The sequence below is a fragment of the Equus przewalskii genome, chromosome 6 (genome assembly GCF_037783145.1).
Source record: "Equus przewalskii isolate Varuska chromosome 6, EquPr2, whole genome shotgun sequence".
In the NCBI taxonomy this organism is placed as follows: Eukaryota; Metazoa; Chordata; class Mammalia; order Perissodactyla; family Equidae; genus Equus; species Equus przewalskii.
The window spans coordinates 24,406,291-24,431,272 of NC_091836.1; the positions used below are offsets into that span (position 1 = coordinate 24,406,291).

Genomic DNA, 24,982 nt, shown 5'->3' on the forward strand with positions numbered 1-24,982 from the left:
TACCATCTTCTTTCTTCATCCTTATCTTCTCTGAGATGATAATGTTCGCTTTGATGAAAGACACTAATGTCTGAGTCAGAAGACCTGAGTTTGAAACTAATCTCTTACACTTAGTAGCTCTGTGACCTTGGGGAAGTCACTTAATTTCTTTAAATCTCAGTTATTAGTTAAGCAAGGTAAAGATGCCTGTTTCTCCTATAATTACCGAGGCATTGAGGACCAACACTAAGAGTTTGACTAATAACGTGGCATAAATTGGAATGTGCTACATACAGTGTAAGACACTTTTTTAAAAATAAACTTTATTTTAGAACAGTTTTAGATTTACAGAAAAAGAAAGTTCAGAGAGTTCTCATATAACCTGCACCTAGTTACTTCTATTATTAACATCTTACCTTACTATGGTACATTTGTTACAACTAATGGACCAATAATGATAAATTATTGTTATTAAGTCCATAGTTTACTTCAGTTTCTTTAGTTTTTACCTAACGTCCTTCTATTCCAGGATCCCATCCGGGACATCACATTACAGGTAGTTCTCGTGTCTCTTTAGGCTCCTCTTGGCTGCGGCCATTTCTCAAACTTTCCTCGTTTTTGATGACCCTGACAGCTCTGTGGAGGACTGCTCAGGTATTTTGTAGGATGGCCCTCAAATGTGATTGTGTGGTGCTTTTCTCATAATTAGACCGGAGTTCTGGGTTTTGGGGAGGAAGACTACAGAGGTAAAGTGTCATTTTCATCACGTCATATCAAGGGTATATCACATGTGAGACTCCTATTGTAAGTATTGGTGTTATTTTAGAGTTATACTTTGTCATTAAGAGATGCCTGCTTTCGGACCCTCTCATCTGTGACTGGGTCACATGGGCCCCTTCCTGGTCCTGGAATAAGAGTCCTGCTGGGGTTTCCCCTGAAACACAAGATGCTCTTTCCCTTCAGTCCACCGAGTCTGCCTTTCTGGTCATCTGGGCCTGACACTAATGAGCTGTTAATAACATGACCATTACCTATGCAAATGAAGGGAGCTGGGCTGGGCAGGAGGCGCCCACAGCCACAGCCGGCTCCCTTCAAGTGCTAAGTAATAAATCATGTTGCTGTGGTTATTAACCATCTTAACTGAGGTGCCCCATGAACTGACCCCCGTGGGGCCCTGGGTTCCCAGCTTATTTATATCAGCAGTCCATTTCCCAGGAGACCCTGGGCACGTGAAGGGTTAATTCACTTCAGCTCTCTATGAAGGGAGCAGGGTGGTGTCAGGGGCTGCAAAGAAAAGAGTTAAACTCTCCGTGTGGCTGCTGACTCCTGTGTGCTTTTTGAGACAGTTACTTACCCTTTCTGTTCCTCAGTTTCTCTTTTGGACACTTGTAAGTAAGGGGGTTCTTGTAAATTCGCCTCCTCCTTGTCAGGATGTGGTCTGGGAGAATGGTGGAACACAAGGGGGTTCTAGTTTTGACTGTCTGTTTATCACTTGTGGGACAAGGTGATATGTTGAGATTTGTGGCCCCAGAAAGGCTGGAGGGGGTTCACGTCATGACAAAGACATGGGCATGGAAGAGCAGATAGGCTGGTGGGTGGCAAAGCATGCCTGTGGCCACATAGCCACAAGGCAAGCGACAGTGATGTGCTATGTACTTTTTTCTCACTTGTGTTAAAGTGTCTTGGGTCTCAGTAGCCTGCAACTACCAAAAGCAGTTTTCAGTTCCTTCTACATCCAAATCGGGGCCCAGAGGGGGTACCTCCTGGGTGGCGGCCAAGCAGAGGATGGTTCTCACGCCTTTGGCCCCAGTCCTCAGAACACCAAGTGGGACTGGAGGCTCTAAAAAGTCAAAGCTCGCCCATTTGAGTTCTGAAACAATTGGAAAATAGACATAGGAATCCGACAAGGGCCAATATATCAGTTTTGTGGGTGGTAAAGTTGAGTGGGAAGATAAGATTTAGAGCTGAGGCTTAATGAGGTTTGGCACATGGGCTTTTTTCCCTTCCTTCATGAATTGAAATTTCCTATTCAGTCGCAGGCAGAGAAGTTGAGTGACTGCTGGCCTCCCTGGGGAGCTGACTCCATGGAGGAGACAAGGATGCTGTGGCCTGGGTAAGGGCAGATGAGGAATGAGAAGTCATTAGAGAGAGAGAGTGCACAGGCCAAGGAGGAGCTCAAAGCCTTACTGGCCATATATCTGATTGGTTATAAGTCTTGGTGGCACATGTCCATGAGGGTGGTCCTCATGATTTCCAGCTCCTCAGATTCACGCCCTGTATAATCCTCTCCCCTAAAGTGTGAGCAGGACCTGTGACCAGCTTCTAGTCAAAAGAATATCACAAAGGTGAAGGGATTTTGCAATGCAATTAAAGTTACAAGTCAGTGGATTTGAGGTTAATCAAAAAGATTATTCTGGGTGGGCCTGACTTCTTCGGGTAAAAGCTCTTAAAAGAGAGACTGGGTTATTTCCTGGGAGAGAGAGTCTCCTTGCTAGCCTAATGGAGTAAGCTGCCCTGTTAAAGGAGGCTCACAAGGCAAGGAATTGGAGTGGTCTCTTTGAAAGTGGGCAGCCTCTAGCTGACATCACCAAAACATCGGCGTCCTCAGTCATACATGGATTTTGCTAACAATGTGAATGAGCTTGGAAGCAGAGCCTTCCCCAGTCGAGCCTCCAGATGAGAGCACAGCCCAACCAACACCTTGACCACAGCCTTCTGAGACCATGAGGAGAGAACCCTGTTAAGGTGTGTCTGGACTCTGACCAACGGAAATTTGTAAAATAACAAATGCATGTTGTTTTAGGTCACTAAGTCTCTGATAATTGTTATGCAACAATAGACAGCCAATACCGTCCTCTTGGAGAGAAGTGAGGGGGACAGGAGTACATCGTGGAGGAAATAGAGGTAATATTTCTGTAGTTATTGTCTGTAGAAGGAAGTAGTTATTTTATGGACCTGAGCAGTGTAGGAAGAGGGAGAAAATGTCCTTCCTCTCATTACACACAGGGGTAGATCTCTATTGTCCCTCAAGCCATTCTGATTATTTCTTTTCTGAATTGGACTTCTCAAAGAAGAAGAAACAGAGTTTGATTGGATATCAGAGACAAGCCACATTGTTGTCTGCACCTTATACAGAGGTTCCATCAACTCCCATGGGTGAGAATCTATTCCTTCCTGGGTTTTGATTTTCCAACTCTTCCTTCTGTTCAATGAGATGTCCAACTATCTTTCCAATAAATCCTTCATCCTGGTTGTTAAAGAAAATTTTCTTAAGCTAGCCAGAGCTAATTGCTCTTGCTTGCAATCAAGAGAATTTTAAAACCTGGTATATTTTCCCACTTGTCTAATTGCCCCAAATTAACCCCCATCAAAATGCTTGTCCCCACTATTTCTCTTCTGGAATGAGAACTTCAGGCTCTTCCCTGGTCTCTTTGGTCCGTTAATCTTCCTCCCCTATTACTGCATCTGTTGCTGATGATCTCACAGAAAGCATTGACTGATCCTAACTTTCTAGCTGGAGGCTGCTGCCACTGATAACCCCAAAGCTGGCTTCAGGGGGAGGGACACCCATTCTTCCCTTGGCTCCTCCTTCTTAAACCTGAGGTTTAGCCTTTCCCAATTCCCATCAGCCCAACTGAGGTCAGGCTATGACTTTTAACAAACCTTTACTAAAGCCTTGAATATAACAGAAGTTCATTGCTTCTAGCGTTGGCTATCCTTGGAATCTGCAGGCATGAACTCCACTCGAGAGTCCTTTACTGGGCTAGATCTCTGCCCAGCTGCTGTTCCACTTCCATGTGGCAGGTGCCATGTCTCCCCCATCTCTCCTGATTCCAGACCAACTGACTCTGATTCCCCAAATCGTAAGGTAGGTATTTTCTCATCTTCCTCATTTTTTTTTTTTGTCCCAAGATTAACCTTACCCTAGGATGACTGATGGTGAAAATATCTATTACTTTCAGGGGAAACTTCAACTCCCTCTCAAGGTTGTATCTGTCTGCACAATCTCAAACACCAGTATAATGGTTCCGCAAGGCATTAACCAAAGTCTATCTTATTCAGTATTAGATAATGTCATATGCTGACATAAACTGTCTAGTCTAGGTTGTGCTGTGCCCGATATAGCCCAATTCTGTCCTTCACCTCAAAGTAAAAGCCTACATTTCCCTTCTTTCAGTCTCCAAACTTGATCTTTGGGGAGTAAATCACTGCATAACAAACAAGGACATGGATACATCTCTCAAAAACAAAGAGTAATTTTCAGGCATAGTTCTCCTAAAATTTAGATTTAGAAAAAGAGAAATTTTCCAATCAAATATGTAGAGAAATGGTCAGGATAAATTACTCTAAATGCATAATACTATACAGCTCAATTTGAAGCATCAAGATTTGCATTACCTCATAGCTCCCAGATCTTCCTCAAGAGTTTGAGTGTGTCCTTGCTTTCAATTTGCGTTGGTAAAATGCTTCTTTTGATGATGTTTTTCCAAATAAAAGAGTAGTTTCCCCCCAAAATTAATTCCACTCTGCAGTCGATCCCCTTTGACACGTGGTTGGCTATTTGGTAGAGTGGAGAGAACCTGCGATTGGATGTTAAAAGAATGAATTTCAGTCTTTTTCTTCCAGAGAGTGGTCATATTGCTTGAGGAGTCATTTAACCTTTCTAGAAATTTTGTTCTATCTATAAAAAGAGATGCATTATATGCTATCTTGTAGCCCTAAGGTCCTCTGCTTACCTAGGAGTCAGAAGACAGGATGTGACTGGGACTAGATACAAGAAAACCTAGCTGCTTCATTCCAAGCTGTGAAGGGGTAAGAATCAAGGCCTCTTATGCCAGGTGTTCTGCTGATGCTCATGGGTAGTAGATCTGCATGCGGACTGACATGCACCACTCATTGTAATGTTTGATAGGATGGGACCTGCCCTCATGCGTGGAGGTGCTGCCATTTCTCCTGTTCAGTCCAATGTCTCTGAATCATCCCTGTTCAGGCAGGGCTTTTCTGATTGGCAAAGAAAAGCTGCTGTGGAAGACTTGGCATCTTTGTGCCAATGTCAACCCTAGGTAAGCATCCTCCACCCCATTCCAACCCACCCAATTCTGTATCTGGATTATTTCTTTGCCAAATACTCTGTGTTAGATATGGGTTCTCTCTGCTCTTAGGGTTGTCTGGTTTTCCTATTTCCTTCCTGTGCCCAGGCCGTATTAGCTGGGCTGTGGCCCTTTTTCTCCTTTCTCCTTTATCTAGAACTCTCTGAACACTCTTGCCTGGCTCCTGGGGCCATTGCAGTCTGATCCAACCCTTCTACTTGCGGGCCCTGCTTTCCTAGCTGGCCCTTCTTTCTCTCCCTCCATTGTTTCCCAGGCAGCAACTCCCCACCTGGGGGCAGGGTCAACTGCATGGGGGCCAGAAACTCGGGGTCCAACATGAGCTACTGTCACTCAGGAGCCTGCTTCCCAGTTCTCCTGTCACAGACAGGGTCCCCTGGTGCCATGTTGGCACAGGCAGGCTTGCAAAGGCATGCACTCCCTACCTGCGTGTCCAGCTGTATTTGCCTGTACACATGATGTGGTGCCAGACAAGCAAGTTTGGAGCCACTTAGGGGAATGACTGGATTCTTCAGTGTGTTTGTTTTAGAGTCTATAGGGGACTTTGATATCAAATAGAGAGTTTTCACCCCAACCGCATGCCTTGGCATCTATCCAGGTCATTAAAAAAAACAGTAAATGAAAAAAATAAAATGGGGGCATTTAAGGGACGTCCTTACTATTTCCTTCTATTCTCCAGTTGTTAGACTTCCATAAGGAAGGTCGGAGTTGAATGCCTACTCTATGTCGAGTTCCTTACTACGTTATTCCTCACCTGACATTCCCTCTCACTTTATGGTAACTTCTTTCACCTGAGTTATTTCTAGACGCTTCAGCTTCATCTCAAACACCTCCCCTTTCCTTACTCTCCCAACAGTTGAGCATTTTCTAAATCTCATTTATTGTCTTCATACTATTCTTATAGGGTTGAAGTAATTATTTTCATTTTACAGAAGGAATGGAGCTCCAAGACACAGAAATCTTGTTGCGGTCACAGAGTTAGCAGGTGGGAGGGCAATGTTTTAACCTGGGTTTGCCTTACTCTGCAGTCCACGGCAATTCACTGATCAACAAACACTCAGTGTGCCTCTGAGCCTAGGATGGGGCTGGCTGCTAGAGCACAAGCCGTGGTCTTTATTCAAGGACCCTATAGTCTAGTGGGGCGGTGGGAAATATGTAAAAATAAAAATCAGCAAACAGTGGAGGGATAGCATGGTTCTACAGTGAGAGATCGGCTAACTGTTGGAGGAGAGTCTGGGAGAACTTTTCGGAGGAGGTGACTTTTGATTTGAATCTTGAGGGCTGCGTAGAAGTTTGCCAGTTAGACTACGAGGGAAAGGGAACTCCGGCAGAGGAACGCACACGAACCAAGGCATGCACACCAGAGGAGCATGTGAGGAAAACTGGAGCTCCTCTGTCTGGTGATGGCCCATGGGTGTCAGGACAGCTGCGGGAGATGATGGACCAGGTGAGATGTCTTAGCTTTTTCCTAAACCAAGAGGAAGCTTCTGAAGTTCAAACGGGAAAGAGGTACAATCATGAACGTGCCTTAAAAAAAAACTGGCAGGAGTGTGGAGAAGTGTGTGCAAGTGTAAGGGTGAGTGTGTGTTTGGGAGGAAACATCAAAGCCATGGAGACTAGGTATGAGGCTTTTCTGGTAGATTAGGGAAAAAGTGATAAGGGCCTGGGCTGAAGCAACAGCAGAGGTTATGGGGAGGGGGGTGGTGGGTAGGACCGATAATTGTGTTCACAACAGACCAGACGCAGGGATGAGTGAACTGGTCGGGGGAGGTGAGGAAAAGGGGTGTTTGGGTCAACAGTGAAGTTTCTAGTTAAATAACCTAGGTGAATGATGGCACCATTAACTGAGACGAGGAATGTGAGAGGAGACTAATGAGGTCCATTTTGGATGTCCTGATGGAGAGCAGCATGCAGGCGCTGGGGACGGCTGCTGCTGCTTTCTGAGCCTAACAAGCGGGAGGAAGGATAGAGTAGGGGCAGTGGTCAGAAAAGAAAGGGGGCGTCCCAGGACGCGGTCAGGGCCCGTGCTAATGTTCCTGGCCAGCAAGTCAAGATTTGGCTTAGAGAAGCCCCAGCACCATCTGCGAAACTAGTCTGCGTTCCCAGTTCTCTGGTCATGTTGAAGCCCCTCTCTGCTTGTCATGAGTCAGGCACTGACAGTCTCAATGGTGTTGGCGATTTATCAGTGAGTGGGAAAAGATAATTGACCATCATCTCACCTCACCTTGCCTCGCCTCAGCTGATGGAGAGAAATTTAACTGCTTCATTCCACTGTAATTTCACATAATTCTCCACCTATTTCTCCCTAGTTTTTACTTGGAAGTTTACACGTGTGATTAATGATTTGCTATCAAATATAAAAAGAAAGCTAAAATATCATTGGACAGTTTAACAGCCTTTAAAATATAATGGTCTCTCTGGCTGGACATCCACAGTAGCCGAAGAAGCCCGGAAGGTCAAGCTTTAATGAACTGGTGAGAATCAGAGAAGGAAAGTGAAAGTGATCAATGCTCAGAGCTGGCTCCACAGTCCACTGACCTTGGGGGAAGAAGAGACCTCAGGATTTATGGAGCCCCTCTAGGCCTGTTCATGGGACTGTCAGAAGCCACTGGGGAAGGCGATGGGTTGGACCGGGATGGGGAGTCAGCGGTCCTGGGCCATGAGGCTGCTTGCTCTTAGCCTGGCCCTTGTTTATATCCTCATGAGCACCCAGGCTTTGGGGTCTCAGCCCCTGAGCAGGACTCCCTGTAAACTTTTGCCTCAGGGATGACCTGATGACTTGCCTCTGACCCTGTCCAGAGAACTCAAATGCTCCCATTGCTATCATTCTTGTTTCCTGGGACCCTCTGACTTGCTTGCTGTATCCCTCTTGCTTCATTCTTAGAAGCTTTGTAGCCTTCTTTGCATGTAAACCTCTGAACTTATCTGTGTGACATGCCAGCAGAGGAGGGGAGGGGTTCTCATCCTCAGTGTGCCATGCATTCTTCCAGGCACTAACCTATACACTGTCTCATTTGATTCTTTCTCCAACCCTTGAGGTAGTTATTAGAATGCTCACTTATAGATGAGGAAACCGAGGTTGAGAAGATGCAGTAGGTAGCTGCAAAATGGCTCCTCAGGACCCCTGCTTCCTGGAATTCTTGTCCTTGTGTAATTCCCTCCCCTGGAGTGTGGGCTGGACCTAGTGACTTGTTTCTAACAAACAAAATATGGCAAAAGTGATAGGAGTCACTCTGAAATTAGGTTATAAAAAACCATAACTTCCATCTTTTTCTCTTGTTGGCTCGTTCCGATGAAAGCCTGCTACTGTGTTGTGAGCTGCCTTATGGAGAGGTTCACATGGCAAGGAACTGAGGGAGGCCTCCAGCCAACAGCCCAGGAGGAACTGCATGCTGTCAACAATCACGTGACTGAGCTTGGAAGTGTGCCCACCTTGGTCTAGGCTTGAGAGGTCTGCAGCTCCAGCTGACCCCTTGACTGCAGCCTGGGAGACCCTGAGCAGGGACCCAGCTAAGCTGCATCTGGATTTCTGACCCACAGAAACTGTAAGATAATAAATGTGTGTTGTTTTAAGCCGCTAAGTTTTCAAACATTTTGCCATGCAACAGTAGATCAATAAAACAGAATGGTTAAATAAGTTGTGCAAAACAAACATTTCATAAACGGCAGAGTTCAGACTCAAACTTGAGATCACTTGATTTTTAAAGTACCATGATCTTTCACGACACTATATTGGTTTTTTTTTTTTTAAAGATTTTATTTATTTCCTTTTTCTCCCCAAAGCCCCCAGGTACATAGCTGTGTATTCTTAGTTGTGGGTCCTTCTAGTTGTGGTATGTGGGACGCCGCCTCAGCGTGGCTCGATGATTGGTGCCATGTCCGTGCCCAGGATTCGAACTGACAAAACACTGGGCTGTCCGCAGTGGAGCGCGCGAACTTAACCACTCAGCCACGGGGCCAGCCCCACACTATATTGGTTTTTAAGAAAAAGACTGACATGTGCCTGCAGCTCCAGGAGGAGCTTTAGGATACAGAGGTAAATGAAGTCTGTGGGGTGGTGGTCTCCTGAGATAGGCAGAGGGCCAGGCTCTCCTGGAGACAGCGTGCATTCTCTCTGTACCTTCTGCTGGGCCTTCCGGTGGAGCTGCAGTGTGACTGCCCTTCCCCCGAAAGCTCTTTCCCATTAGACAGATTGCACCTAGGAACATCTGCCCAGAAGCACTCCAGTTGATTTAAGCATCTTTGCTTTTAATTTTTGGTACCTTTCAGAGAGAAAGAGAAAAATAAGGTTAGTTTCCTGAAGTGTAATTGTTTCGGGCAGTTATTTATTAATGAAAAGGAACAACATGTCAACAAGCCCCAGGTTTGGCTGTAGAACTAATGTCTGCCAAGGGGCAGGTGATAGCAAAGGTAAGCCCGCTGTCAGTCTGCATTTGTCCAGCGCCATGATCACCTATTAATTACCTGTGCTCCAGGCCCTGGCTGGGGACAGTCTTTGCTTCTTTGCCACCAAGGCTTCCTGAGCTCTGAGGGGCAGGAGAAGCACCCTCTCTGACGTGGTCCTCCTTACGGAGTTTTATGGTCCTTGGAGCGTTCTCCAAGGTTCTGAAGACTCACCCTCTGCCTGAGCCCCAGGATGGTGAAGGGATAAGGTGACAGCTTCCTTTGTTGAAGATGTGGGGTGTAGAATTTTGACCTGAGCTGTCATTGAGTTGTGTGAATGTGTTGTATTTGGAGTCAGTGAGATTACGGAAACTCGCTTTGTTTCCTTCTGCATCAAACGGGGAATTACAGACCATTACCTCACAGGATTGATCGAAGGATCAAATGCGCTAATGTATGTGGAAACGTGTGCAATACAAAGCACTCTACAAATTGTGTGTGTTCCTGTGAGTTTGGTCAAGTTGGAGTTACCTCTATGTTCTAGAAAACCACATAACTATTTAGAAAGAAACTACAGATATGTTTTGAAACCCTAGGTTTCCAGGCATTCCATGTAAGGGAGTTTTCCTCAAATGCCTCATAGTGCCTCATGTGAAACATGGAAATAATCCATTTATGCCCCCTTCTAAGCACAGTAGATACTGCCCACTTAATTTGTGACTTTGGACAAGCAAGAACCTTTCTGGGCCTCGCATCTCTTTTTATGAGGTTGAATCAGATAATCTCCAAGGTCCCTTCCTGCTCTAACATTATGTGCTTGTGCCACCCTATGGAAGACCCTGTTGATTAGTTAAATTAGCCATTTCCAACTCCCTTCTCTCTTGACCTCCTCCTACTACTGACAATTAAAAAAGAAAGCTATATACTTACTTTCTCAGGTCCCCAAACAATATGAGTAGCCATGTGACCAATTCTGGACAGGGGCTTCTGGGCAATTTTTTTTTTTTTTACTTTCCAAGATAAAATGGACAGATAAAGCTTATGGTGTCCCTTCTTTCTTCTTCCTATCTTGAGTGAAGAGTTGTTAGCCGTTTTATGGTAGTGAGGTGGTGAGAGGTAAATTAAGTCACAGAGATAAAAGGGGAAATGGAGAGTATTGGCCAGTTAGGATTGCCTGTTTGGCAGGTGGCCAGGAAGCTTTAGAGTAAGAAAGCTTACTAGAACTCAGAAAACCATTTATTTCTTCACTGTACAGTCATGAAACATCAGCACAGTGTGAAGGGGCTGAGGGGACTAAGAAGGCTGAGAGGGTTAATTCAGAGCCAGCAGCAAATATTTGGTGTGTGCCCATACTTTGCCTACCAAGTTGGTTCATGTTGTAGATATAAAATAAGTGCAATTCAATTCAATTCAACTTGACCCAACAAACGTTATCTAGTGTGCTTCTTCCCAGCATGATAAATATATAAAGATAAATAAATGATGCTCTCTCTCCAAGTGTTCACAAATGGAATGGACAACAGCGTGAACACCACACTAAAACACTATAAAATACTTGCTGGAATATAGACATGAATGAAAGGCAGTGGACCCAACCAGAGGGTCACTTTATCATGACCATTCCAGAGCCTGACAGAACAGAAAAGAGATTTATATCATGATGCCATCAAACTCTCTGGGATGAAGAAACTGATAGACCAGACAATCCAGGGTGGTAAATAAGGGAAGTTCAGACAACACTATGGAAGTTAAGAGAAGAAAAGTCAACCAGAACTGGGCCTCCTCAAAGGAGACTTTTTGGGGTGGTGCACCTTGTGCTGGGACTTGGAAGACGGTACCTGAAAGAAAAAAATTGAGCCAAGTTAAGGAGGTGGAAACATGTATGATGTATTTGGAAGCCTTGCCTAGTACGTGGAGGGCCCCTGGGCAACCTCTTTTCTACTTCTCTTCAAGCTCTCAGTCACTGAGTTCTGAAGAGTTTTCTTAAATGGTCCTAAGCTGAGGTATTGTTCTCGACCTTTGAGCAAAGGAGCCCATCCTTTGTTTTCATTCCTAGGAGAGAGGGAGGGTGATCAGAGCCCCTGATGAGAGGCTTGAATCCTGGAGGTGGTTGGTGGCCCTCTTTAACCCTGGTCTCAAATCTTGAAAGCACTTAAAAGGCTGAGTCTTACCCCCCACCTCTCACAACTCTAGAAGGATAGATTAAAAACCAGAAAGTTAAGAATTTTGCCAAATAAGAGAAGAATGTCTGCGTCATTCAATATGGCAATCCAACTCTAAAGAATTGTTCAAAATTCAATGTTCATATCTTCTTCTATGTTATCTCTAGATTTCTCCTTTTAGGGCATTTCAAGATATTGAAAGCTCATGAAAAGTTCCAGATAAAGATGCAGGATGCTCAAGAATCAATAACATTTACTGAGTACTTACTAAGTACTAGGCACTGTTCTAAATGCTTTTCATGCATAACTCTCTTAACAGGGAGAAGGAGCTGTTGCCAGGACTGCTGAGCTCCCATTGACTGTAGCATAGACATAGTGGGCTGGCAAAATGCAAGAAGCTATCTGTGCAAACACAATTCTTAATATGGTCAAGAAGAGATATGACCATTGGGCCCCTTTCAATGACTTTATTTGTTCTGCCCAACCTCCCATTCCTGCCTCTGTAACCATTTTGGCATTCTTTCACATATTAGCCAAAGCTTTCCTGTCCCCACTAACTCCATGTAGGCTGCAGCCTGACAAACTATTACTCATACCTATTTCCTGATAAACTATTACTCACACCTATTTCCTGGAAAGCTTCTCCATGGGCGAGTGGCACTGCTCACTAAGTTTCTGAGCAGAGCTGTCAGTGGGGCCAAGGTATGGCACAGGGAAGAAGCTCACTGACAGGTGCAGGATGGGAGCTCTCCAGAACAATGCCTGATTATCATGATGGCAAGTTGGAAAAATGATAACCTCTCTCTGCCTAAAGAGAAACCTCTGCGTGTCACCACCAATCATGCAAACTAGACTCTTAAAATGAGATTAGGCTGAAACACAACCAATCCACGCTGCAGTCTCAGTTGCTCTATGACTTCATTTAAAGTGCCAGTGCCAGCAGGAAGAAAGAAGAAATCAATACTACATTTTCTTCGTCATCAATTTTGCTTTTTGCTAAATGAAAATGCTTTTATTCCCTCCCTTGTTCCCTTCCCCATCGAAGATGTTTCTTCTCCCCATGTTACTATCTTTACCCCCATCCTGTTGTGTCAGTTGCACTCCTGCAAAGAGCTCTATGTAGGGCAGCGCTGTAAGTATGCCTCTTTGTACTAAGCACTTAAAAATATTGCAGAGAATGTCGTATCAATTCACCAAAGATTTGCAAATACAACACGCCTTGCTCTGCAGGCCTCTTGCTGCTGCAACAGGGCCCTAACCATGGTCTTGTCTTGGAACTATTGGCTGCTCCAGCTTTTATAGATGGAGAGTCGATAGCACAGTGACTCCAAATAACTCTTGAGGCCCGAGGGGCACATCCTAACTAAATGCCCTGTGCCAGGCTGGAGCAGCATATCCTGTAGAAGGGATCTGATAGGCAAAGCGGGCCTGTCTTGAACTCATTCATGGGCTTTGGTTACAGAAGCAGCAAAGGCACCTCATTAGAAGATGTTCTCAGCTGTTCAGTTACAGAGGATCTCAGAAGGTTTTGCCGAATAATACAGTGGCCCAGCGTCCAAAGCAGTCCCTCGGTAGTGACCTTTAAGAGCACTCAATGAGCTCCCGTTTATACTGGCTCCAAGATGGTCCCAATCCAGGACTTTACCCACTTGCCAATATTTGGAAAGAAAGAAAGAAAATTTGCAATAGAGGAAGAAAAAAAATACAGTTCCATGGGCTGGAAATTCATTTCCTGAGGAGCAGGAGCACATCGCGTGCTCTCTGGGACTCATCGAGCTCCAGGAAGCTCGACCAGTCACTTAATAAGTCATTGAGGACGTGTGGTTTAATTAACTCGCCCAAAATTCCTCCTTTCCCTTTCTCACTTTTGCTATTAATATTTTTCGATATCTGATAATGCAGTGTAGTTAATTCTTTCTGGCTTTATAATGAACACTGCCATAATGAAAAAGGTTAGCAGTGCTTCAGGCAGCTTTTAATTATCCAGCCGAGCAGGTAAAAGCACTTTATTCTTCTCTTTTTTTTCCCCTTACTTAGCAATTAATGGAGGAGCTCAGTGGCACTTACTGTACCTTTTTTGTTTTCTAATGGATGATGCTGCACGGAGCAGGAAGGCCTTACTGTACCCCTGTTACTACCAAGCGCAAACCTGGGAGGCTGCATCGCTGCCTTTCAGGCCTCTGGCTTGTGGGGCGGAAGTGCTTCTGTGGCTGGCTGAAGGTTTATCTAATTAAAAAGCTGAGTTACCTAGAGTTGCTGTTACCAATTCCCAGTCTTGCATTTTTCTGTCTTTGCATCTGTGCCCAGAGACTCCCCCAAAATGTTTTTATAGCCCAGCTGGCCTTGCTTTATGGCAGACTTTTTCCTGGCTCTGTTTAATTGGGCCATCTTCCTTCTGTTCCCCACGCCGACAGCAGCCTTGGGATTGTTCTCCTTACTTTACAGACAGGGAAACTGAGGCCCAGAGAGGTGGTCCGCCTGGCCGAAAGCCCTCCTTCACTTCCGATGATGCGGTCTCTGGATATGAAGAGAGAGGTCATTAGCTAATTGGAACACTATCTTACAGGAGGGAGGAATCTACTCATTATGTGAATCACTTCCAAGGCTACTAATTGATAAAGTCACAGGGAGCAGATTTTTATTGTGGGTGGAATTATTTGCGTGATTCCTCTTCATTTTGCAAGTATAAAAGAAAAAATCGTTCAGGGAGTGTATAACACATTTTTCTGCGGATGATCAAAGCTGACTGTCCCTCAGACTCCATACGCAGATCTCCATAGAGGGGCCGGACCAATTTTTATAAAATCCCAGGGTCTTCTGAGAAGGCTGGGATAGAGACCCCATGCTGTCTAAGATTTGAAGTTGGGATGGTCTTGAATTGTACGGAATGGTCCTGGGCAAAGTCTGCCTGAGGGAAGGGACACTGAAAGCATAAGAAGGAAACACACCAGGGAGGAAGGGCAGCCGGAGCCAGCGATCTGGGCTTGACCTCAAACTTTTGGGATCCTAGAGCAGACGAGTAGTTAGATTTGCCTGGTGATGGGTACTGGGAATTATGACGGGCATCTGAGAATAAACTAAGAGAGACCACTGGTAGGGCAGGAGCTCTTCTGAAGATGGCCTATGATGTGACACTCATCACTCAGAGACACTTGTCTAAATGTCTCTGTCCTCCAATATCCCCTTCTTGATAAGCTTCAAGAAAAGGGGAGATAAAAAGCAAATTTTGTTTCATCATTTGTGCCAAACATTTGATACATTCTCTCCCCACCACAGACCAGGTTCTGGAGCTTTTGGTCAGATAAAGGTCTCACTAATGTTTGCGGCAATAGGACTCTGGCATTGAACTTAGCAGATCCTGAGTACATCTTGTGAAGTTTTGGTTGCTTGTGGTCTCTATAATGTGATCTTTCTTACGTTGAGGCTCAAATAATTAGTACTTTTATTGCCAGTGCAAACCTAGTAGCAAAAGCGTTATTGGACATGGAAACTTGCCTGCAGGAGCATCAAGAAATGCCTGGGGCTCTGATCTACCAGGGTCAACAGCCACTTGAGTTTTAGGGAGCATTTTAGAATACTACCTTGTGGCCCAGAGCTGGTACCACTGTGATCTCAGGTCTGTGGGACTGTGCAAGACTAGTCTTCAACGGTGACCCCCTGTGGCAGCCACCACCATAATGAGGCTGGTGGAGAGATCTCACATTCCAGTTCTCCACCCGGCATTCGGGAGCAGGACTGGCCCCACGGGCCGAGTGTCTCAGAGGTTCTTGGGCATCTGAGGGAGGGGTAGGAACTTGAGGGGATGTACTGGTTTTTCTATTAAGTGCTCAAGTTGGTGAAGTCCGTCAAAGCAGTTACTTTACATTTGAAAAGCACTTTGAAGTTTTCAAAACGATATCATAGCCATTATCACACCTGATTCAAATAACACTTTCAAGTGTCAGTCAAGAAAATTCTCCCCATTTTATGGATGAAAAAGTCGAAGCAACAGAGGTCACCTCCCTCTTTAAGGCAGTGTTTCTCAACTAGAGATGGTTGTGCCCTCGGGATATTTAGAAATATCTGGAGACATTTTTGTTGTCATCACTGGGTGGCAGGGGGGACGCAGTGCTACTGGCATCTAGTGGGTAGAGGCAAGAGATGCTGCTAAACATCCTACAATGCACAAGACAGCCCCCCCGACCCAAGACAAAGAATTATGTGGCCTAGAATGTTGATAGCAGGGAGGTTGAGAAACCCTGATCTAAGGGCAGACAGCTAACTGGTGGAAGAGCTGGTGATTTTTAAAATTGATGTCACGCTGCTATTCATGATAACATCTGCCATTTGTTGACTATTTACTGAGTACTGTTCTAAATGCTTCACACCCATCAATTCAATCCTCAAAACAATGCTGAGTGGCAGGGATTATTACTCCACTTTGAAATGAAAAAACTGAGACTCAGAGAGGTCAGTTAAGTTGTCAGAATTAGTGATAGAACCTGCGTCATCTCACTCCTGGACCTCTCCTATTTTCACGCTCTGCGTGGCTCCCTGCAACATAACATAGACAGGGAACTCTCCGCTCAGCCTCACCAGCACCCAGCACAGAGCGAGTGTTCCTTACTGGCTTTAAGATGGACTGATTAATTTTTAGATGGTCATAAGCTCAGGTTCTAGGATCATCACAGAAAGTGAGTTTCAAGAACACTGTCTCCTCCTTGTTCTCTCCAGGGTGCAAATTCAAGATTCAGGGAGCCCAACGGCCTCAATAATTTCTATTCAGTGACATGTGCTCCTTCTCCCATCTTATACCTGTGGCACAATCTCTAACGCACACACATCAGTCATTCACTTATTCATACACTCACTCAAAAATATTTGTCAAGGGTTGAAGATATGAAGAGGAAAGAAAGATATACAGTCTCTATTTCCAAGTTACTAATAGGGTATTGGGTTGGACAAGCTTAAAAAAAATCATTATATTACAATGTGCTCAGTGCAGTGATGTGGTCAAGCTCTCATAGGAGTACAGAAAAGGGGGTGCTGGGAGTCATGTGAGGTTCCTAGGAGATGCTAACTGACTGGAGTCTCAAAGACTGAGATGGAATTAGCCAAATGGAGAAGGGAAGAGGGGCTGACATGAAAATAGAGTCTCAAAGGGCTAGAGCTTCACGGTGAAGGTACACTGGCTGAAAATGCGAGCAGTCTGTGATATTGGAGAGCAAAGCACAAAGCAGGGAGATGAAGATAGAGAAGTAGGTGAAGCCCGAAAGGGGAGTTTATAAATGCCAAGGAGACATTGTGGAGAATGAGTTTTAATTTTCAGGCTACAACCCTTAGGGAGAGCCACCTTGTATTTTAGATTAGACTGTGCTTAAATCCTTGTAGAAGACAGACTCGAGGGACATGAGGCGGGGAGAACAGCTGGGAGGCTGTTGCAGGAGTCCAGGCCAACAGCTAAACTAGGGTTGGAGAAGGAGAGGATGGGTTAAAAATATTTTGGAGGTAAAGTCAGCAGAATTAGGTCTCGATTTGGAAAGTAAAGGGGAACGATAAGTTATGTTTGGACCTATTGCATGAGCTATCTGTGGGACATCCAGGTAGATCTCTTTGTCCAGCAGACCACTAGATCTACAAATCTGAACTCACAGGGAGAGAGATGGGCTGGAGATACACATGTGGGCCTCATCAGCAGAACAAGGGGAACCAGTTGAGCAAGGTGGCCCAAGTATGCTCCCCAATTCAATGATCTGTGACCAAAGTGCTGGGCAGATGTACAAACACGGCTGTTGGGAGCCCACCCATATAGAAGGCAGGAGGGCATTTAAAGAAGTCATTGCAAGCTGAATAAACAACCCCAAATAAGGCAACTGCAGCTTGATAACCCAGCTTGATATTCCTACTCTGGATAAACACTGTGTAGAGGCTCAGTGGGGAGCTGCCTTTTCTCCTCCTGTTATGAAGAGAATGGCTGTTCTTTGGGACACAAGGTCAACTGTTCACCAACTCTGCAGTCTTCACTGGCTTAGACTCAGATTATTCTTAATCTGAATATTCACTGCAGAGCTGTGAACCATGGGACACCCTATCTGGGATCTAGGCTCCTGTCCCAGGCCTGAAGTTCACTGGATTTCCTATATCATTCCTCTTTCTACTGTGTCATGGTCCTTCCTAAACAGCATGATATGTACACGTATGCAGTCACTTGCTCACACATGGTCGTGAACATGCAGACACACACATCGTTCTCCTCTCCTTGGTGCATGCACATGCTTTGAGTTGGAAAAACATGTCCTTCCAGATTAACACCCGGCACCTGGTATGAAAGAAATCCAGTCTCAGTAATTATTCTAGGACCCTGCAGCAGCTTTCTTCTGACCGGTGTTGAAGGCTGGTGCCAGTCACCATAACTAGGTGTGAATTAACGCAACAGCATCCGTGCTGCAGAGTCTCCTGGGCTTGTGTTTGAAACACAGGGCTGTGTTTTAAAGCCGTGGATAAAGTTCATTAATAGGTGCGAGCACAGTTCTCAAAGGGCAGTTCTGCCATATTTCCAGTCACTGTTCAGAATTCTCATTAGCCAATTACCCTACTCCCGTCCTTTCAGCTCCTGTGGTAATGTGTATTTTAAAGCCCCTGATAAGACACAGCATGTTTTAAATATACCTTAATGTATTGGAAATGCATGAGCCCCCTTCGGGTTTATATATCTTAACCACTGGCCAATTTTGCAAAGTTATAAATAAATGTTACAGGCATCAGCTGCAGTAGTCGAAATCAGCTGGGGATATTTAAAAGCCAGTCTAAAGTCTAACTTACCTCTAAATCTGAGATATAAAGCATGGTGAGCAAAGCAGGTAGGAATATGCAGATGATTTCCTGGTAATAAAATCAACAACCTTGACACATGAAGTGAGATTGAGTGGGAATAGGGTTGGTGGGGGCAGCAGCTTGGTTGGACTAACAAGTATTTATGTGCAAATGACTGTGCTGGGCATTGTGGGGATACAAAATGAAGAAAACCATGGTTCTGGCTGTCAAAGGGTTTATAAACATGGACACAGTGATGAGACAAGGACACAGGTAATAATCAGAGAGGTCGAGGTGAGTGCCATCGCAGAAGGGCAAAAAATAATGGGGACCAAATTGGGAGGGTTCAGAAAAGATTTCTTTGAAGAGGTGGCAATTGAGATGGACTTTAAAAAATGGGTCAGATTTCATAGGCAGAGACTGGAAACTTAAAGTAGTGGGAGGAAGAGCATGTACAAAAGCTGGGACATGGTGAAACATGGGACATTTCAAGGGATGGCAGACGGTTCAGTTGGGTGGGAGTATTGGGTGCATGTCGGGTAGCAATAGAAGATAGTCTGGATGGGTGGGTAGGGGTTAAATCGTATAAGGCCTTGAATGCTAAGGTAAGGAGTTTTAAACAAATTCAGTAGGAAATGGAGAGATAATTTAAAACTTTTAAGCAGAGGAAGAAGTAAGAGTTACATTTCAGAAGGACTAATTTGGCAGCAGAGTATGAAAAGGACAAGAGTGGGCATATAACAGGAATTGAGAAGACTAGTTGGGGAGCTATGGAAATAAAACACAAGAGAGAGAGAGAGAGAAGGAAGATCTAAACTAGGGTTCAAGAAGTGGAACTGCAGAGGAAAAAGTGCCTCTGAGAGATATTAGGAAGGAAGATGAACACACAGAACCACAGGCATCAGACTTGATAGGATATGTGTGTATTGGGGGCCACTAATGAAGATGGAGTGTTAAAGATGGCGCCAAGTGTTATTAGCCTCAGTGATCGGTACCATGGGTTGAGCCTTAACAGAGCAGTAAGAAGGCTGCCACAGAGATATACTGACTTGGGATGGAGGATGGGTGTGGAGGATGAGTGAAAAGTTCCAGGAGATATTCCAGTGATGAAAGGCCTGGAACTCCAGCAAGAGCCTGAATCTAGAGATAGATATTTTTGAGACCGAAGTGTAGATGAGACCAATAAGGGAGAGAGGGTAAAGCAAAATGAGAAGACAGCCAAGGACCACTCCGGAGACGCCATTATTTAGTAGGTCCCTTGTCTTTATGCCTCTTTGCAGCTCCTGGAATAAATGGTAATCTCTTGACCAGCATTGGGGATATCTAGTGACTTTCAAGATCTGATTTTGCCATTGTCATTCCTTTGCAGGACAGGAGAAGATATGAAATAAGGGAGCCAGAGTCTGCAGGGAGGTTAGACAAGTTCCAGAAGGGGAGCACCAGGATGCTGGGGATGGGGTAGGCAGGGTAGCATTGGAGAGGGAGACGGATTAAGCAGCATTTCTCTCTGAGAAGTCTTTTGTGGGGTCCTGGGAGTCAGTCTAAAGATATTCCCTACCCCCAGGGGAGGAGAGCCATGTATTAGTTGTCATGGCATGTGAAAGAAGATTCGCGAAGAATGGTTAGCCAGTCAGGGTTCAATCAAAGAAGCAGACCATTAGGAGTTTGTGTGTGTGTACCTATATGTATACATATAGGTACACACATGCCTATGTACATATATACACATATATATGCAGATATATTTATGTCTACACACTTATCTATCTACCTACCTATTTACCTAAGTGATTTGCTACAGGAATTGGACCGTACGCAATTGTGGGAAGTGCTTATACAGTCTTTGTAAGGCTGCTATCTTTCATCTGATTCTGGAACCTAAAGTCCACAGGGAGGCAGTCATGAAAGGAAGAAAGATGTAAAGCAGGGAGAGCAAGGACAAACTGAACCCCCAAGAAGAGGTGGAACCCAGGAGAGTGACTGGATTCTCTGCTAGTTCTTACTGCCTCCAATTGTGACAAAATAAGTACCCTGCAGAGAAGGTAGCACCTTTCATCATGGAGTAAAGGTGCACCGGCCCAGGAGTTGGAGAAGCTGAAGGAGGATCCAAGGGAGGGTGGAGCAGTCACGTGACAACTGGTGCAGCATCACACAGAGGCGAAAGCAGATAAGCGACAACGTGTGTGAGCTAAAACAGCTCCCGCACCAACCTTCTGAAGGTAAAAAACACAGTGGCTGCTGCTTCTCTTCCACCCTCCAGTTTTCGCAGGAAAATATCTCTTGTGGTGCTTCCTAACCAGAAACATACAGGGAGGGAGTTCTGGGAAATGTAGTTCACTTGGCCTGGCTGATTTGACACTTACGCAGCCACCACAGCCAAGGGAGAAGGGGAGGGAGGAACAGAGAAAGAGGAAGAGGAGCGGGATAGGAGATGAGGAGACAATCTGGTTTCTCCAATCCACCAGACTGTCAGACTCTGGAGTCTGACTAGAGGCTCCCTGAGGTCAGGGTTTACATCATATTTATCTTGTTCTCTTCCACAGCATCTGAGAATAGGCTACTGAGTACCTGGTCATCTTCAAGCACTATTTTATATGCGTATGTAGTTTATTTAGCATTCAGCATAAACCCAAAGAGAGAGTATTATTATTCCCATTTTACAGATAGGGAAACCACGGCTTTGGGAGGTAAGTAGTGGGTTCAAGGTCACATAGCGAGAAAGCGACAGAGCCTGTATTTGAACCCCAGCTGTTTGGACTCCAAAGTGTGTGCTTTGAACCGTGACTAGATCTAAAGCATCCTGAGTTCCCAGCAGAGTGCCTGACATGCAGTAGGCTTTCAATAAACCATAATTAAATAAATGGGTGGATTTATGGATGAGTGATGGATGTGGACAAATGGCAGATGGACGGATAAATGGCAGAACTAAAGTATCCAGGAGAAACGGAGAGTTAAGGTAAGACAGAGGGTGAGGGGAGGAGATGAGTGGCACTTAGGAAAGCCAAGTTGCCTCTGTGGTGTGCTCATCTTTGATTGGGTAGGGAGAGAATCAAAGCGAAAGCCAGACAACTGCTGAGCCCAGCTTTCCTTTTGCCACTGAATTAATCCACAGGCTTTTCCGTGAAAAACTGTGCTTCCAATGGATCATCATTTGTTTTACTTACTGGGGCCCGTGTAAGCAGTGAACCAAGGATCAGCTGTCTGATTCCTAAATCTGCCTTCACAAGCAACTTGCTTGTGGACTTGAACATCTAATTCTCCATCTGCCCCATGCAATGACGAGGCTTGCCAAGCCATTTTGCAGGGCGTTGTTCTTTACCCTGAGCTTGAGGTCTGGCCTGAGGGAAATTAGCCCATCTCTTTGCTTCTCAGTTACCTCAGAATGATTAGCTGTGGATGTAGGAGTTGTGCCCCTTAGAAATAGGAGTAGACCCTGGGCCTTCTTGATTGTTTCTGGAAACGTGTTCAATGTGTTGGATGCAGGCCTTACCAGAGCCTTTCCTTGGCAGCTTGGCCCTCCTGGTGGGGGAGGTGGTTCCTCAGAGTGGGAGGTAGTCTCAGAGAAAGTTGGTCTGCTTTCTCTCAAAGCTTCCTGTGTATGGGAAACGAACAGCTCCCATCCACACCCTCCCTCCTCCTTGGCAGGCCACTCCTTGCCCTCTCTGTGAGCTTCTAGGAGGCTGTGACATTATCCTCTAACTCCCAGAAGAGGCTCTGGACCACAATTGTGAGTCCTGAAAACGATGAATATGCAGACGGGGAGAGTGTGCCAGACAGGGGAGCCGCTGGGCTAGTGTGATTGGCTGCCCTGGGCCAGCCGTGTAGGGCAGGGTGAATCAGGGCTGGGCTGGGGTGAGTGGGGATTTTCTCAGTATCTGAGCACCCTTGGAGAGGTGCCCAGCACAGGCAGGCCCATTTGCCATCCTTAGGAGCAAGGTGCTGTCATTTGCATGTCTACATTTTCCAGAGCTGTGGACTCCAGAGTCTTGGAAATCTCCCTGGCAGCTAAGCATTCCACTGGCCACAATTAACCTGTTCAATATTAGGTCAGCAACTTTGCAGAGAATGTTTGCGGATGGGATTCTACTGGGTGTACTGGTACTATCGACTCTGGTCCTCAGAAATCCTGATGCGTCCCTAGTGGCAGAAGAAAGCTAGGAGCAAATTCTGCCTGCATCACAGAATCCTTAGGCTGAGTATGACATTTAGAGGTCACCTGGTCCATCCATTTGCCTGCAGGTGAGCCTGGACATAAACCAGCCTAGACAGATGAGAATCTGTTCTCTCTCTCTGCCTTCAAAAACCTTTGCTCACAGAAGGACATTTCACGTATACCCTGAGTATCCAATATTCCTCAACCCTGAGACAGTTCTTCTTAGAGCTCGTCTATATTCCTCTTGCTCCAACGGTTCTTTGATTTGTATCTCAGTGGAGATGGGGGAAGAACCCACCACATGTATGTGGTGGGGTGCTGGAGCTTGCTTGTATGGGCTTCTCGAGAGTCAAGTGTGCGCATGTCTTCCGACTTTCAGTTCACTGACATCACATCGGTAGCTTGCAATCAGCCATGATATGAGTATTTACACCATGGAAATTGGCAAACACTGCAAATCAGGGCTTTTTTTCCTTCCCAGACAACCACTTGCTCAACATTAACCAGCACACAGCTGGTCGTGTACAGCAAATACTCCTTCACAGAACTTGGGTAACAATTATTCTCTGTACACTTCACGTTAGTGCCTTCAGGTGAAGCTCACTCACTGGCAGGACTGTAATTTCCCAGAGAGCAGAGGCTGTGACTTGCATTCCCCCATCGCACAGGACTTGTTAGACAGCAGCTGCATGTTGACTGTATGCCAAAGGAATGAAGAACGCGTACCAAATCATCAGGCTGAATGACTCCAGGTTTTCATCGTCTGAGTCCTAATGCAATCCCACTGTTGGAGTCAGGTTTGCCAAACAAGAGATATGTTTATCTGAGTTTATCTGAGTTGACTTCAGAGATGTACAATTCAATTCAAGGAGGATTTATGAAACGTGTACTCGATGTTCACCCTGTTCTAGGCTCTGGAGCCTGGGACAAGGGGATGTTTATGAACGGCAATAGCCTATTACTTCTATTCTCAAAAAGCTTACAATTTGATTTGGAAGATGTGCATACAAGCAGAGAGTTAGAGATCAATAGGAATATTCTTGAAGTCTTGTGCTTGAGGGATTTTGAGTGGTCATAAAACATAGTGGTAAGAACATTGGGCATCAGGGTCAGATTTCCTGCATTCAAACTCCGGACCACCACTTGGTAGCTACGCAGCCTTGGAAGAGTTGCTTAACATCCCTACCCTGCCCCACCCCAACTCAGAATCCTCACTCTGAGGGTATAATGAAATCTGTCCCATGGAGTAGTTATCAGAGTCAGTGTATTCCTGTTTATAAAGCAGTTAGCACCTTGCCTGGGATACAGCAAGTGTAAAATATATAGCAGGTATTATTTTCATCATCTAGTTTAATGGCCTCTTTTTAATAGTGAATAAACTGAGGCCCACAAGTGGGGAAATGACTCTTCACCAATTAGTGGCAGGCCTGGGATTAGCAGCAGTAACTAATTTTGTTGGGGTAGGGGAAGGTACGTGCTGCGGTAACAAATACATCCCCAAATCTCAGTGCCTTGACACAATACATGTCGTTGACTGTTTATGCAAAGTTGGATGCAGCTCAGGGGACCCTGCTCCATTCGGTAGCTGTGGCTTCTGGAGCCCATGGTCTCCAAGGCCAACACAGCGGGGGCCGATCGAGGTGGAGGAGGTGAGCCAGCTCCTAACTGCCTGGGCCAGGCCATGGGTCAGAACTAGCCACATTGCCCCACCCAAGAGCAGATGAGAGGGTAGGTTGGCACGGGGTTATTTGGTGACCACTCTGTGAGCCACACTAATAACACAGAAGATACCGCAAGGCCAGGGCGGCGTATGATTTCAGTGCTTAATAGCAGGACAGATAACGATGGGTGACAGTCTGTGATTAAGTGGCCTGGTGAGGTGTATATTCAAGTCCTGCAGGAGACTAGAGAGGGGCAGACAAGAAAAGACAAAAGGGCTCAATGATATTGTTGAAGGAATAGTACTCGCTCAGGACCTGGGACTACAGAGAGACGGGGTGAATCCAGACATGTGGACAGAAGGGGGTGCCCCCTTATAGCATGTGGACAAAGGAGGGAGCCGCCTGCGGTGGTAGTCCTGACCATCCCCAACCAGCATCACCAGGAGCCAGGGTGGAGGCAGAAGGAAGACACCACTGTGGTCAATGGCAAGTCCCCAAAGCTCAGGGTCCTTCTCCTGCCTCTCTGTCTTGCACTCATCCGGAGAAATTTCCACGGAGCTCAGCTTCCTTCATACACCCTGAAATAAATGCTTCCTGCTGAAGTATGGTGTGGTAGAAGGAGGACTGGATGTGGAATCAATAAATGCAGGTTTGCTGTTCCCACTTTTGCCCCTGGCTCCTGTGTGACTTTGAGGCACCTCTCCACCTCTCGGAGCTGCAGTCCTCATTGGTGACATGACGAGT

The 24,982-nt window shown here is 45.6% G+C and overlaps 1 long non-coding RNA gene across 1 annotated transcript in view; it reads left to right on the forward strand.

Annotated features, from left to right (window-relative positions):
* LOC139084079 (uncharacterized) overlaps positions 1-8,721 on the forward strand; it is a 119,650-nt gene extending 110,929 nt beyond the window's left edge. The window contains exons 4-13 of the long non-coding RNA XR_011541346.1: positions 2,013-2,092; positions 2,783-2,883; positions 3,051-3,135; positions 3,686-3,847; positions 4,696-4,791; positions 4,892-5,042; positions 6,020-6,072; positions 6,377-6,534; positions 7,397-7,561; positions 8,387-8,721. This is a non-coding gene — a long non-coding RNA (uncharacterized lncRNA). The remainder of the gene's footprint in view (positions 1-2,012; positions 2,093-2,782; positions 2,884-3,050; positions 3,136-3,685; positions 3,848-4,695; positions 4,792-4,891; positions 5,043-6,019; positions 6,073-6,376; positions 6,535-7,396; positions 7,562-8,386) is intronic.
* Positions 8,722-24,982: the final 16,261 nt, after the last annotated feature.